This window comes from Mchenga conophoros, linkage group LG13 (genome assembly GCF_057382185.1).
Source record: "Mchenga conophoros isolate Kocher_MC1m ecotype Shallow Benthic linkage group LG13, M_conophoros_male_GT1.1, whole genome shotgun sequence".
Lineage (NCBI taxonomy): Eukaryota > Metazoa > Chordata > Actinopteri > Cichliformes > Cichlidae > Mchenga > Mchenga conophoros.
The window spans coordinates 5,678,331-5,689,914 of record NC_140538.1 but is presented as its reverse complement, the minus strand read 5'-3'; the positions used below and the strand labels follow the sequence as shown (position 1 = coordinate 5,689,914).

General features: G+C 40.0%; 1 long non-coding RNA gene across 2 annotated transcripts; it reads left to right on the top strand.

Moving 5' to 3' along the window:
• Window positions 1-5: 5 nt before the first annotated feature.
• On the top strand, window positions 6-3,060 carry LOC146560733 (uncharacterized). 2 transcript variants are annotated; one of them, XR_014894788.1, is made up of 4 exons: window positions 6-353; window positions 505-591; window positions 1,290-1,358; window positions 2,253-3,060. It is a non-coding gene; the product is annotated as an uncharacterized LOC146560733 (long non-coding RNA). The 2 variants fall into 2 exon arrangements; XR_014894787.1 differs by having other exon boundaries at window positions 9-591.
• The last annotated feature ends 8,524 nt before the right edge of the window (window positions 3,061-11,584 follow it).

Below are 11,584 nucleotides of genomic sequence, written 5' to 3'. Positions count from 1 at the left end.
AGGGGCGGAGCGTGGGGGTGGCTTACTGGGCTTAAGCCCGGGTTGTTTTGTCAGAAGCCCGGGGTATTTTGGAGTGCAATTTTTTCATAGTTAGATGCCTGGCTGACAACTGTATAAAACAAAAAGTACACACAATATTCGAAGCACATAGTGCACACTGTGGGAATTTACGACTGTGCGTGAATCCCCCCCTGATATTGGTATGATCCAAGCTCAGGCACTAAGCGACTGAGCGAGGGGGCGGGGCAGCTGCTGCCCGTCAGTGCGCTGTTGGAGAGACGGAGCCAGCCATACTAAGGAGAGCTTAAGTTTGACCAGTTACCAAAGAAAATCATTCGTACCGTACAAATAATGTAAATATGACGGTGCATCACGAAAGATTGATATCAAACTGATCACTTGACCAATATTACGTGAATCAACAAATGGCGAAATGAAAAGCCGAACAAATGCTATTTTTTTTTAGAGATTCTTAGCTTACGTGTGTTTATTTCATATTTTCAGTTCTTACCCTCCCCGACTAAATCGGTTTCAGTTATGTACTGAAACATAAGAATGGACATTCGAGGCTTCTTTCAAAGAAAAACTCAGGTAAATGTTATTTTATATATTATGCTTTGTATGTTGTTCAGTATATTTGTATGCAAAACAAGAGGGATTTCAGTACACAGCAGGATATTCACATTTGTAACCAGATATTTACACTTTAGGGAGAAAACATAAAACATTTTTACTGCACAACATCAATTTAGAGTAAACTTTTGTTTTAGATAAATATTGAAATATCTTTTGAATTAGTTAAATGTCACAATAAAGAGAGACAGAGCTTTCTGTTTTTTATCACTTTCATCAAATTTAGGAGTACATGTACACTAAGTTTATTGTTAATTAATAAGAAAACTGCAGACGATTCCATTCTGAGCTGAAGAAGCTTCTGATAGGTTAGTAGAGTCCATGTGAGTAAACAGGTGGCACAGCTGTGGATGCATATAAGGCAAAACACAGAGCCTGTTTCTGTGACATGGGAAAATCAAGAGATGTCAACCAAAACACCAGGAACAGAACTGTGGAGCTCCATAAGTGTGGCTTAATTTGAATACAATTTGGTGCCATTTGCAATTAAGAAATACAGACAGTTTATCTCTTTACTCTTAAAGTTAACAAATATGTTTTTTATATTTATCAATCTAAAAAAATAAACATTTAGTCTGATTTGATGTTACAATTAAAAAGTGTTTGTGTTTTTATCTGAAGAGTTTGTAAATATCTGTATATTTGATGATTGTCAGCACAAAGAGGGAGAGAGGAACAGAGAGGGAGATGGAGAATGAGGACAGAACAGAGATGAACAAGAGCAGGTGAGACACACATGTTAGTCAAATGGTTGTTTACCAAAAGTATCACCGTATCATAGGTACTCATGTATCTCATACCTAGTGTTTCTTTTTAGGTTTGTTATTTTTCAAATTCTATATTTATTAAGTTATGCAGGCTTGTTTGCACAACAAGGCTAAATAATTATATAAACCTTTCTCAATCTAAATATTGTACTTTGGTAAAAATTAAAAAATAAATGTAGTGCAGGTCTATGATGATTTTTAGTGCTACTATCATCTAGTTCTGATTCTGGTTCTGTCTTGGTTAAGTCCCAAGTAGTCCTGATTTTGAACTGTTGTAGTCCTGTTTTAATTCTGGATCAGTTCTTGGTCTGGTTGAATTGGGGTTTAGTCCTCGTGTCTTGATACAGCCCTGATTTTGTTCTGCCTTGCTGCTTAATTAAAAAACTAGTTTAAGGTGTTCTGCACATGTGATATATATTTTTCCCTATATGAAGTCATTCTTTTTTGAACAAAACTCAAAACAGAGCCAATTAATCTTTCAGTCATTTCTACCCCCCCCCCCCCCCCCCCAAGGGAAAAAAAAATCCCACATGCATACTATCCTTTTGGGCTAAGCCCCGGGTGTTTCAAATGTCTGGCTCCGCCTCTGCACTGACCTATCAATCAATCAATCAAGCATAAAAAGGCACCTAAACTCAACAGACAAACCAATGTTGAGAAGTAGAGCAGAGCAAATAAAGAATTATGCCTATTTTTTCTTCAACAAAACATATAAAAGTGACCATAGTGGCTTTTTTCATAAGAATGCATTGGGTTTTTCTTTTTTACTCACCTTTTTTACTCACTATGTGTTAATAGACCTCTCTGCATTGAATTGTACTTCTTATTAATCTCTGTCTCTCTCTTCCACAGCATGTCTTTATCCCGTCTTCCTTCTCTCACCTGAACTGGTCACGGCAGTTGGCCGCCCCTCCCTGAGCCTGGTTCTGCCGGAGGTTTCTTCCTGTTCAAAGGGAGTTTTTTCTTCCCACTGTCACCAAAGTGCTTGCTCATTGTTGGAATTTTCTCTGTATGTATTATTGTAGGGTCTACCTTACAATATGAGGCGACTGTTGTTGTGATTTGGCGCTGTATAAATAAATTTGAATTTAAAAAAATTACATTAAAGGTATATAAATGTATAAATTATAACTGTTGGCTAAATTTGACAATCTGTATTTATTAACTGAGCAAGTGTTTTGTTTTAGTCATCTGAAACTGATTGAAGTCATGCTCAAGTACAATGGGTATTCGTTACGGTAGTGACCATATTTGGACACTAGGTGGTGGTGTAGCCTCTTCTTATAAAGATAAATTAAACTCAGCATGCTACAGCAGGTGAAATGACAGGATTAACACACTGAATAAGTAATAAGCTAGTTTGTCTTCCGTATTTAACATTATTTTCTCATAATTTCAGAGTGTCTAGTGCACTGGTCAAACGCACAGGACATAAAAAGGAAAAAAAGGGATACAAGTCCTTTTGGACTTTGTTTGCGGTTCACTATTTTGTTAATCAAGCATTAAACAGAATAAACCAGCAGCCCACACTAAAAGCAATTAATGTGACTGATACACAGCAGCAAGAGTTGTAAGAAAGCAAAGAGTCTCTACGATACTATATAAAAGTCCTCAAGCAAACCCTTTTAAAAGGGAAAAAAAATCGCAGAAATAAAGGGTTGGCACAAATGTCACGTGCAAAAAAAACGTCAACAGCTCATTCTGGACAGTGGGTGACGGATTGACCGTGAATATATAGTAACTGTATCCGCACAAAACTGGAAAAATAAGGCCCTTAAAAACTTTTATCTTACATTCTTTCTGTGTGTAAACGACTGTTGATTAAATGCATCTATACTGAAACTGGAGAAATATGTCCCTTTGGTTTCAATTTAACAGGTAAACCTTGTTATCAGTGCATTTCACTTCAACCCATTTCAAAGGATGAATTAGAGTGGAAACTGTGAGCCGGGCCTGCTCGGATCACTTCTGAAAGAATGGTCAAAAATTCCCATAAACACACACTTAAACCCTGTGGAAAGCCTTCCCAGAAGAGCTGAATGTCAGGAGATCCTGAAGCCTCAGAACATGAAGAAAGGAAAATATTTACATTTCATTTTAACATCATTTGTTATTTAATATTTTTTATCGCTTTGTTCTAAAATTCAGAAATTGGAAAAAAAAAAACAAGAAAAAGTCAATTAATTTATATATTTTTAATGTTTCCTAGTTAAGACAATACCAAAACCTAAACACACTGTTTTGAATAATCATACATGTTCATTTATTTTAAAGAACATGTGAAGATTTGTGTCAACTCAGAGAGGAAAGCTTTCTGAATGTATATACACGGAGAAGTGCTTTCTAAATGACAATCTTTTATTTTTTACATAAAGTTCAATATTGAGTACACATACAGACAAATACACACATGAAAAGCATCTAAGCAGTCAAAGAGAGAAGCGTTCTCATGAGAAAGCTGATGTTTACCCTGCGGAAGCTATACAGTCTGCACCGTCTGTGGCTTTCACTTAAACACACACACTGACGGATGAAACGTCTCCCCGGCCATATGTCTGTGTGCTTCCCCTACGCACAGGAAGTGCCCTCGAGGGCGCCGAGAGGTTAATGACGCCACACTAACACAAGGTCAGAAAATGTAGCACATTGAATAACAAAATAACTGGAATGTAAGATTTTTTGCTTATAACTTTTCATTTCTGAATATAAAGATGAATAAGTAATAATAGTATTAAATTAACTAAAACTCAGCATTTAAATTGTGACAATTTACTTAGAAGACAGAGCTTTGTATTGAGCGCCTCTTTGGGCCATCGAAACCACAAAACCACAACTTTGCTATTCTGGTTTATTCTGTCTGCTGAGACACTGCCATTTTTGGCCAAAGGCATTTATTTTCATTGCTTGAGCTCGGCGACATACAGCAGACAGATGTGGTTGTGCAGTAATTGGTGCACATAATAAAGCACTTAGTAGTTAAAGAGCAAGATATTTCTGTAAGGAACTAGTAGACACCATCTGCTACAATAAGCAGCTTTATTTATACAGCACAGCTCTTCAACAAGTTAGTTCAAAGGTCTTTACAAACACAGGGGTGACAAAAAAGCCAGAAACAATATTAACTGCTTTAGCGTAGTGTTGGGCCAACTCATTGTACCAGAACAGAGTCAGTGCACCCTAGCAGGTGTCTGAACTCAGCTGGACAGATGAATATCAATATTCTAAAAGGTTTACAGTGGAGGTGGAGTGCTTTCTCTAACAAGTCACTCCAAAATGTCACATTATTGTTGAATTTGGGTGAGATCTGGTAACTGTAATTATATTATTCACACCATTTTTTAAACCATTCACTTTGGTAAATGGTAAATGGTAAATGGCCTGTATTTATATAGCGCTTTTCTAGTCCCTAAGGACCCCAAAGCGCTTTACACAACCTGTCATCCACCCATTCACACACACATTCACACACTGTTCACTTTCTCCCATGGGGCTTAAAAAAGAATCATAAAGTAAAGGTTATCGCTCATAACAACTTTGTATTATTTGCAAAGGATCCATTATTTTTCCTTATACTTGTTGTTTGCCACCTGTCTGTAGGTGGAGCAGCAACCTCTAGTGCTGAAAAGCTATGAAACTCTAATATAAAAGTACCTTTTAATGTTGGCAGTAATCCATTCGTTTTTTATATTGAAGCTATTCTGCTTATTCTCAGCTTCATATTTTAATTCTTGGAATCCACTACAGTTGATTTGAATAAATCCCAGTTTAGAAATGAAGCATTTTTATGTTATACTTGGCCATGATGCAGTCCTTCAGCTCATTTTGCATGAAATAAGCCATTTTTGCTACCCTCCCTTTAAATCAACTTTCTTCTGATTGGCTCTCCCTTGCAAATAGAAGGTGTGAAGAGCATGTAGGCAGGGTTTTCTGTGCTCAAAGCCAGAGCTGTGTCTGGTGAAAGTGAGGCTGATCTGGACAGCACACCACCTGCGGGCCCCGACCTCCGACCCCAGCTAGGTAGATCTCTCCTGCACGTTGTCCACCACCCCAGGCCGAGCACATCTTTCCAACGCTTCAACCTCCGGCTCCAGCTGGGCAGGACCTGCTGGCTCTTCAACCTCTGAGCAGGTGAATGCACAGGTGGTGGGGGTGGAAGTTGTTCAGCTGAGCTCCTCCAGGGAACAGGCACGGGTGCAGGCTCTTGCCGGGCACTAGCTGCTCCCACCCACGGAGTGTGTACAGGTGCAGAGGGAGGCTGTGCCTTGGGTGCCCTCACCCTGGGAGCCGGCACAGGTGTCAGAGTAGACCAGACCTCAGCCACTCGCACACATTTGGGAGACGCCGGTGGGGATGGCCGCGGTGGCGGCCAGGACCTGATCTTAGCTGCCAGATCCTCAATCACCTGCATCTGGTGCTCGGTCCGCTTCTGCGGCTCCTCCTGGTGAGGGTGTGCCACAGCTGCCTGTTCCTTCTGTATGGCCTCTAGGTCAGCCAACATTTCAGCCAATCTTGGGTTTTGTCACCACTGTAATAAATCCACGGCAGACCTGACCAAGTTTCCATGATTTTCAGCATGGCAGCAGTCGAACGCACACAGGAACAGCAACACAAATTCAGGACCTAATACAGGCTTTAAAGCCGCGCTGCAGACCACGCTCTGCCACACACTGCCTTGTAGTTGTTTTGCCTCAGCCAAACAGTTAAGTTGTGGTTTACATCCTTGTCTGTCCACCTATGATGCAGTATACATATGTAGTCAGTAGTGGCCAAAAACTCACCTTTGATTACCATATTGCATTTACTTCATCAATGAATCCAAGTGAACATTTATCCTAGATTAGCACTGCGGGGTCTTTACCTTACTAGTAAGTGGTGCTATAGGAATAAAACTGAACAGATCTAAAGAAATTGTTCCTGACATTTGGGTTTGTTAGAACAGGACGGCTGGGTGACCACAGCCCTTTCAACACAGGGCTGACAGAACTTTTCCTCCATATATTAAAAAATACAATACCCAAAATAAAACATTAAAATAAAAATACATCAAGGCAGATTACTATACTAAAAATAAAGATAAAAGTACATTTATTGGGTTTGTTTTGTCAAACTTTGCTACTCAAAGACAATGAGGAGTAAAGCACAATTAAAAGTGCTTGTTCTGATGGCAACTTTAAACTGTAAATAGTAGCTAAGTGTCCACACTTGGGGTTTTGTGTTTTCTAAACAATGTGAGGACGCTTAAACTCCATGGTTCCAGGACATCTTTTTTCTCTGCTGCCATTTACACAACTACATTCACGCCTCAAAATATCTTAAAAGTGTATTTTGTGACCCAGAAAGAGTAATATTACAACTAAGTAGCTGCCGCCATTGTTGGAATTCAACTTTTGCGAGATCTCGCAAAAGTTTTGCGAGATCCCGAGTTTGTTTTGCGAGATCCCGAGTTTGTTTTGCGAGATCCCGAGTTTGTTTTGCGAGATCCCGAGTTTGTTTTGCGAGAACCCGAGTTAGTTTTGCGAGATCTCGCAAAACTTTTGCGAGATCCCGAGTTAGTTTTGCGAGATCTCGCAAAAGTCCGTCTTAATTTTTTTTTCTCCCATGTCCCCTGTGGGGCTCCGTAATAAAGCAATAAAGAGGACTGAAAAACAGGGACAATGAAAAGATAAGGGAAGAGTAAAAAAAACACCATTTCGGTCAGGCTAAAGTTTGGTGATGTATTTTAATGATCCAATCTGTTTGATTGCAACAGATTTCTAGAACAAAATAAAAGCCTGAATCTTACCGTAGCCTTGTATCATCTGTTGTTAGACTGCAGCACAGTGTAAAACTAAGAAATTACTTTACAGTCTCATTTTATGGTAATTCCTCTGTAAAATCACAACTCAACACTATTGTTTCCTACTTCTGAGGTACTTGTCTAAGTAAGAAACAGAAGAAAAACTTTTTCTTAAATCTCTCACCAATTATTTCTTTATTTACAGTGTGTGAAGGATGTGTTACAAATGTAGCGTTTTTATGTTTATTAATAGGGAATTACCCCTGACCGCTTTGCCACCCTGTCCCATCAAAAGGCTTATTTTTGTCGCCTTTCCTGATCAGGCAAACTGGGCTCTGCTGGGGTCAAACAGTAGAATGATTAAATAATCATTGCATAAGCTCTTTGTCTTTGTGCTTCCCAGATCAGAACAGTTCCTGAAAACAAAATTCTAGACTGGAAATGGTTTGATTTGGCCAAGCATTGTATGAATGCTGAGTAACTGTATTCCCACAGAAAACAGATTGTCAGAACTTATGTGATGTCAGATAGCCATTGTCTTACTATGTCACAGTAAAAAATAGCTGGGTTCCAGTGTAGCAAACATTGCTGATTATTAATAAAGAATTAATTGTTTTGAATAGCCAGTTCCCCGAATGGGGAGGAGGGAGAGATAATAAAATTACACAGAAAGCTGAGACTTCTCACTTCAACAAATATCTGCTGTTAGTCAGTTTTACTGTTTTACTTACCATCAAGGCAAAAGGTTTTGGCAATGGCACAAATTTTGTGTTTCATTTTACTGCTTCAGTTTTTATTTGGTTTATATTTGTTGATGACATTCACACAATGCTAGCATCACAGGCTAAACACAGAAATGTCACCAGCATCGCTAAGGGGTCAAATTTCGCTAGCTGACTGGTCAGGTCCCACCCCCAGGTGTGTGTAGCTGTACTGAGCAGGGATTTTTCCTCAGCAACGTTTGCTGGACAAGGATTTGGGTAAAGTAAATGTTTATTGGATATTTATATGGTCTGAAGTCAGAAACAGTTAAATAAATAAAAATTTTCAGACACCGTTTTGAGAGAGATAATGAAGTTCATATAAACACTGAATTCTTTGGAAAGTATTCGATTGTGTTGATGTTTGGCTGTTTTTGTGTGCAGCCAAGATTTTCAGTCTCATCTTTGGTCAGCTCAGCTTTTCTTGTACTGCATCTCAACTATTATCTAGAATTGTGGCATGGTTAAAATCACTTGCTAATAATGACAATTCTCATATAAGCACTTTTCCAGTAACGCTGTTCTGAGTACCGACATTGTTCCTTATATTTCTATCACAAAGACAGGTGCTAATAGCAGCAAAGAGCAGCACTGACCTGGTACCAAAACTGCCTGTGCCAAAGTCAAAGGAAAAATGGACATCTGTGAATATAGGAGGGGCTAGCACAAGATAACTGACCTATTATCAGCATATGCCCCCAGCATATTCTACCTGCTATGACTATTACTTCAGTGTATGCTAGTAATGCAATGTAAACTTTGGCCTGTTGAAATGTTGCCAGTATGTGATACCCTGATGGAAACTTCCAGTCATGCAGAATGGAAATCAGACACCAAGCTCCTCTTAAAGGAACTACGTGTCTTTTAAGTACATTTTGTCGTCTTTAATTTTTACTTGGGATTTAGCAGAAAGCAGTTCCAAAGTATTACTGTCCAAGCATTGGACACATGCTCCTCCAGGGAGCCTATGTGTGCACAGCAGAATTTATTCTCTCCACTATATTTACACCAGAGCAATCTCTGCTGTAGAGATAGCAGAGATCCTTAAACTATAATTTCAGCATCCTTTAAAGGAACAGTCTAAAGAGCTTGGAAAGAAAAGCATCTGGACTTCTTTGAGTTACTTGAAGACGTTTCACCTCTCATCCGAGAAGCTTCTTCAGTTCTAAGGGTCAAATGGTGGAGTGTCCCAGATTCAAACCCAGTGGGAGTTTCCCCCCAAAGAGGGACAAAAGGACCCCCTGATGATCCTCTACCTAATCACATGAGCCAAGGTGTGAAAGCGGGTGTGGGTCACAATCAGCCAGGGTTTCTGGTGAGCTCATTGTGAAACCTAGCCCCACCCTATCATGTGATTTCCTGAGGTCAGATGGCCCAGGATGTGAGTGGGCGTTAAGGCGTCTGGGAAGGGATCTCAAAACTGGATTATAGATGGCAGACAGTTGGTGTCGTAAACCAGCGCCTCTATTCAAAGATGGTCGCTCACAGTGGACGTAAATGGCTTCTTTCACTCTCTTTCAAACCACACCCGCTTTCACACCTTGGCTCATGTGATTAGGTAGAGGATCATCAGGGGGTCCTTTGTCCCTCTTTGGGGGGAAACTCCCACTGGGTTTAAATCTGGGACTCTCCACCATTTGACCTTAGAACTGAAGAAGCTTCTCGGATGAGAGGTGAAACGTCTTCAAGTAACTTAAAGAAGTCCAGACGCTTTTCTTTCCAAGCTCCTTAGACTACGATGACCTGGATGGCTGAGAACCTTCACAGACTTTAAAGGAACATATAATGAGAAAATTAATTCTAACCGCTGTTGGGATCCAGTAACTTGGTTGTCAAAACAAGATGTAAGGTATACCACGACTCTCTTTCTATCTCTCTCATGTTATAATCTAAAAGTGCTCTCTGATTTTAACATGGGAAAGTGCCTGTTTGTTTACAGCGTGATTCGAGCTATACTGGGGGGGGGTCAGTCCCAGCTGAAGCAACGCAGTGTCTTGGGACTGAATCGGAAAGAAACAAACTGTTCCTGGATCAGCTTGTTGGAAAACAAGCTTAGTCCCCACTGCATTAGGCTAATATAAGAGTGGACAGAGAAAGGTTTTGACAGAAAAAAATGACTGAGTCAGGTCACACCCTTACAAAAGTTAGTTTCCTCTTTTTATCAGCTTATCTGTTGACGCTTCTCATAAGTAAAATAACTTGTTTTTGAGGGTAATATGAAGCTTTGAGAAGCTCATAATATTATTAGCAAATATTGATTTGATCCGAATAATAAATAAATATATATAAATTACTGACAGATGAATGGTAAAAATGGTAAATGGCCTGTATTTGTATAGCGCTTTACTAGTCCCTAAGGACCCCAAAGCGCTTTACACAACCAGTCATCCACCCATTTACACACACTGGTGATGGCAAGCTACATTGTAGCCACAGCCACCCTGGGGCGCACTGACAGAGGCGAGGCTGCCGGACACTGGCGCCACCGGGCCCTCTGACCACCACCAGTAGGCAACAGGTGAAGGACACAACGACCGAGACTGTCCAAGCCGGCGCTCGAACCCGCAACCTTCCGATTACAAGGTGAACTCCCAACTCTTAAGCCACGATCGCCCAATCTTTGAATCTATTTCATATCAACTCACCTAAATGACAAAATATATCAGCTGAGACTGAAGAAGTCACTTGGATGATGACGAAACATTTCTCCCACTGAAAACGCTACGTCCAGATGAAGCGAATCAACTTTTGGAGATATCATGGCTTGGTGCATTAACTCCACTGGTTGCAAACTGAGTCACAGTGAGTTTAAAACCTTACTAAACACTTTTCTGGTGTGATACAAACTACAGATTGACAAGTTGGTACTGTATGAGCATGCACACCAAGAATGCAGTGCTTGGCTCAACGGTCCCAGTTTGGTTGCAGTAAAAGTTAATCAAGACATTAAGCTCAAATCTTTGTTTAGGTAAAAAGAAAAAAGATCTACTAGCGCTGCTATCAATCCATATTTTTAATGTTGTAAAGCATTCAGTGAAACTTCCGAGTTTCAGCCTTTTACTTTTACTTTTTCTGGATGTTCAAAAGAAATTTCAAACCAGTCCGTTGCAAAAAAAGATCAAATTTAACTCCCCGTGTAATTAACTAACACATATTTGGAGTTAAGCTTTAGGTAAGGTTTTCAAATAATTTTTTCCCCAAGAAAATATATTGTTTAAAATGGTGAGCTGGCATTTAATGACCCCAAGTCGGTTACCTTGCACCGAAAAATAGGAGAATTTTAGTGATTGATGCTTGAATTAATGCTGGTTTCACTTGAGTTGATGAACAGCCATGCCCAGACAATGCAAGTAGCACCTCCTGGCTTCCAGCAAACCTGACAGGTGATGATTCATCTCTTCAGATAACACCTTTCCACAACCCCAGAGTCAAGTGGGTTGGTGTTATTCATTTCCCATGGTGTTCCAGGCAGTTCACTGCCAGAAAAGCATGGCATGCAGCTTTAACTGAAGCTATTTTTGATGCACGTAATAAAAGCCACAGCCCTTCAAGGCATGGTGGCATAGATAAAGGGACTTGTTGACTGTGTTGAAAATGTGGTTTGCCAGAACAAGCAATGTAGTGCCTGCCATTTGTCCTTCTTCATC